The sequence below is a fragment of the Neomonachus schauinslandi genome, chromosome 1 (genome assembly GCF_002201575.2).
Source record: "Neomonachus schauinslandi chromosome 1, ASM220157v2, whole genome shotgun sequence".
Lineage (NCBI taxonomy): Eukaryota > Metazoa > Chordata > Mammalia > Carnivora > Phocidae > Neomonachus > Neomonachus schauinslandi.
The window spans coordinates 38622820-38628096 of NC_058403.1; positions in this window are offsets into that span (position 1 = coordinate 38622820).

Below are 5277 nucleotides of genomic sequence, written 5' to 3' on the forward strand. Positions count from 1 at the left end.
TAGGAATGTAAACTGGTTCAGTCACTGTGGAAAACTATGGAAGTTCATCAAAGAGTTATAAATAGAACTATCCTATGATCCAGCAGTTGCACTACTTGGTATTTATCCAAAGAACACAAAAATACTAATTCAAAAGGATACATGCACCCCACTGTTTATAACAGCATTATCTACAATAGCCAAATTATGGAAACAGCCCAAGTGTCTATCAACTGATGAGAATAAGTAAGAGGTGGTATAATATCATTTTACTCATATGTAGAGGTTAAGAAACAAAATAGATGAACGAAGGGGGAAAAAAGAGAGGCAAGCCAGAAAACAGACTCTTAACTATAGAGAACAAACTGAGGGTAACTGGAGGGGAAGTGGTCAGGGAGATTGGCTAAATGGGTGATGGGTATTAAGGAGGGCATTGTGATAAGCACCGGGTGTTTTGTGTAAGTGATGAATCACTAAATTCTAAACTAATATTACACTGTATGTTAATGAACTGGAATTTAAATAAAAACTTGAAAAAGATTTTTTAAAAAAAGAAAAAAGGGGTGGTATATACATATACATATATATGTATATATGTATATATATTATTCATATATATATATATATCAAAATATTACTCAGCTACAAAAAGAATGGAATCTTGCCATTCACAATGACATGGATGGAACTAGAGAGTATTATGCTAAGTGAAATAAGTCAGTGAGAAAAAGACAAATACCATATGATTTCACTCATATGTGGAATTTAAGAAACAAAACAAACAAAAGGGGGAAAAAAGGAGAGACTGATGGTTACCTAAGGGGAGGTGGGCAGAGAGATGGGTTAAATAGGTGATGAGAACTAAGGACAGCACTTTTTGCAATGAGCACCAGGTATTATTTGGAAATGTTGAATCACTATATTGTACACCTGAAAGTAATATTACACTGTATGCTAGCTAACTGGAATTTAAATAAAAACTAAATAAATAAATAAATAAATAAAGCTAAGGTAAGGTAAAGTAAGGTAACTAATATAGGCAAAAATCATATCCAAAACTTAACTCCGTAGGTTTGAAAATTTTAATGTAAATTGAATTCAGAGCATTAGTAGGATTTTTAGAATTTAAAAAATGAATTAGACCCAGAGAATTGGATGAGGAAAATTTTGGTTGATTTAAATGAAACTTGAACTTCTAAATCCCATTGCACTTCCTGAAGGAAGCAGCAGCCCCTTTTTTAAAGAAAGATACAAACCCCTTGTTATCAAATCTCATGCAGTTACCTTACAAAGAGTGACCTCTCTTTCTTGTCTGATTGCTGAAGCTAAATGTGAGACAGGAAACCATCAAAATCCTAAAGGACAAGACAAGCAGCAACCTCTTTGACCTCAGCCATAGCAACTTCTTACTAGACATGTCTCCAGAGGCAAGGGAAACAAATTAAAAAATGAACTATTGGGACTTAAGATAAAAAGCTTCTGCACAGTGAAGGAAATGATCAACGAAACTAGAAGACAGCCTACAGAATGGGAGAAGATATTTGCAAATGACATATCTGATAAAGGGTTAGTATTCAAAATCTATAAGGAACTTATAAAACTCAACTTCCAAAAAACACATAATCCAGTTAAGAAATGGGCAGAAGACATGAATAGACATTTTTCCAAAGAAGACATCCAGATGGCTAACAGACACATGAAAAGATGCTTAACAGCACTCATCATCAAGGAAATAGAAATCAAAACCATGATGAGATACTACCTCACATCTCTCAGAATGGCTAAAATTAACAGTACAGGAAACAACAGATGTTGACAAGGGTGTGGAGAAAGGGAAACCCTCTTACACTGTTGCTGGGAATACAAACTGGTGCAGTCACTATGGAAAACAATATGGAGGTTCCTCAAAAAGTTAAAAATAGAACTACCTATAATGGAGCAATTACACTACTAGATATTTACTCAAAGGATACAAAAATACTGATTCAAAATGGACATGTACCCCTATGTTTATAGCAGCATTATCAACAATAGCCAAATTATGGAAAGAACTCAAATGTTCATTGATTGATGAATGGATAAAGGATAAAGAAGTTGTGATATACATATATATGAATATTATTTAGCCATCAAAAAGAATGAAATCTTGCCATTTGCTACAATGTGGATGGAGCTAGAGTGTATTATGCTAAGCGGAATAAGTCAGTTAGCAAAAGACAAATACCATATGATTTCACTCATATACGTAATTTAAGAAACAAAATAGATGAACACAGAGGAAGGGAAAAAAATAAGAGGGAAGCAAACAATAAGAGACTCAGAATGGCTAAAACTTAACTATAAAGAACAAACTGAGAGTTGATGGAGGGGAGGTGGACAGGGGATGGGCTAGATGGGTGATGGGTATTAAGGAGGGCACTTGTGATAAGCACTGGGTGTTGTATGTAAGTGCTAAATCATTAAATTCTACTCCTGAAACCAATATTACACCATATGTTAACTAACTAGAATTTAAATAAAAATTTGAAAATGAAAAAAAAAGAAAACAAAAACAAAGAGTTACCTATCTCTTCAAGATTTACCCTTCACCACTCATTGTCTCCAGAACCATGATCATGACATGGCCCAGGATTAAACATACACAGTCTACCCACAAGAAAATACATTATACTCCAAAATAACTACAAAACTTCGTTAACTTTTATTGACAAAATCTTGAGGATATGGATATATTTGTAAATGGCCATGGTTTGGGCTAAATTTATAGATATAGTTGCCCTGGATCCATTGAGGTAACTCAGGGAATAGCAGAGGCTCCAACAATTTGCTCAGGTGGTTGACTGGAATATCAACTCAACAGTGTCCTACAAGGAAGCTCTGATGTCAAAATGTATTACCATAATGTAAAGGGAAGGATCTCAAGGTTTGGGGTAAAGGAAATGTGTGTTGAGTGGATATATTCTCATACCATGGCTCCTAGGAAGGCCCAGTGGACTGCATTCACCAAGACATTGCAAGAAAAAAACATTGGTAGAGTGCATCTAGGAAATGTTCTGGACTTGCTGTGACTTTTGAGTGAACAGAACTATGAGATGATGCCATCTGAATGGGCTCTCTGGTGTTATTAGGGATGTAGACCAAGACTGGCAGTATTTAAATGTCTGAGACAAGGCTGGAAAGACTACCAGCATGGGTTATAGAGCTGACATGGTAATCTGAATGCTTTCACCTGCAGGGAGGGATCTTTGAAACTGGCTAAATAATCATGGCACAATCTACTAAAGTATTATTAAATGGTGTGTTTAATCAAAAAAACTCTAGTTCTTATAAGCAGGGACTTGACCCAAGTTATCAAATGGAAGTTCTCAGCCTCTCACTGAGATCCTAGACTTCAACCAGTTCACACACTTGAAGCCCTTTGATTGAAGGACCCTAAGAATCTGCCAAAAGTGTTTATTGTAAATCATGGCTCCTAGGCTTTTCCAAAGGGATCTACAGACATTTGCTAGTTACTGCGCATAGATAGAGGAGAAGGAAATACCCAAGCCTCTGGGAGAGTATAAGATATTGAATCTTAGCTGACACTATTTCCTGGGGACTCAAAATGCCTCTATGCTCTAACAGTCAGAAAGAAGATTTACAGAAGTCATGTGATTAATATTTAGCTCAAAACCATCAGAGTTGGACCCAAATGGTATGTTGATCTGTCTCTCCCAAGTCTTTAAAGGTAGAATTAATCTGTGTTTTGTTCAAAGATGTAATAATACATTTGTTTTTATAATTTTGATAGGGATAAATAATTCCAGTGCCTTATATTTGGTTCTATCTACCCTAATGGTCCTAATTTTATTGCTTTTAAAATGGGGAAATATCAGATTATTAAAATAAACACCCTTATATATGTCCCTCTTCCATGTGTAAAAGACAGTTGTCATAGTAAATAGCAGTAAACTACTTTAAATTAAAGTAGGTGATGACATTAATTACAGCTGATGTTCCAGGTATGATCTTTTTGCTAGAGTAAATGAACATATGCATTCTTATTAAATGTTTTGATCTGGTAAGTGCCCTTTCACTCCAGTTCTAATTGTTAAACATCATATAGCAAGGGCAGTGGTAAAATTTCATTCTTTTACTTTAGGAGTATTTCAAGTTTCTGATTATCTGTCTTAATTGAATATTAAGGACATTTTATCACAGCATCATCCCACAGAACATTGTACTGGCCCACTACATTCATGACCTCATCCTGATTGGACCTAGTGAACAGGAAGCAGCAAATATCCTAAATGTGTTGACAAGATATGTACATGCCAGAAGGAAGAGATAAACATGAAAATTTAGAACTCTGTTCTTCATGAGGTTCTAGGCATCCAGTAGAACTGAGGAATGTCCAAATATTCCCTCCAAGGTGAAAGATAAGTTGCTTTGCCTTGTATCTCTGTAACTCAGAAAGAGAAAATATTTAGTGAGCTTTAGATTTTGAAGACAATGTGCACTGCATATAATAAGCAGCTTTGAATCATGTAACATTAGTTTTGATATTAGGCAGACTAATGGCCCCCCATAGATGTCCATATCCTCTGGAACCTGTGAATATATTAAATTACTTGGCAAAAGGGACTTTGAAAATATGACTAAGTTGATGATAGTTAAGAAGATTATTCTGGATTTTCCAAGTGGGCCCAATCTAATCACATGGATTGTTTTTGTTTGTTTTTTACAAGCGTACATTCATTTTATTTTCCTCCTTCCCTGCCTTCCTTCAAGCATCCAATGGACACCTCAAAAACACACACATTTGTATATTTGCTTACAGGTGACTGGCTCAGTTGATTAGCCACAGCCAGCAGTATTAATGAGGCCACTGCTGAAATGCTCTCTGGGTGAGTTAGCATCTTTTTGCTCTGTGGCCACTGATATGCTCTAATTAATCATAGCTAACTATCTTGCAAAGTATACTCTTGTTCGTAAGGAAAGCTGGGTGACAGTGTGGGTAGTTTAGGGCAGGACTCATATCCAACTGAGGATCACATGGATTCTTAAAAGCAGAGAACTCTTCCCAGCTGTTGTAAGCCAGGGAGATACGACTATGGAAAAATAGAGAGATGCAGCATTGCTGGATTTAACAGGGTCGGAAGAAAGAAAGAGAGAGGAAAGAAAGAAAAGAAGGAAGGAAGGAAGGAAGGAAGGAAGGAAGGAAGGAAGGAAGGAAAGAAAGAAAGAAAGAAAGAAAGAAAGAAAGAAAGAAAGAAAGAAAGAAAGAAAGAAAGAAAGAAAGAAAGAAAGAAAGAAAGA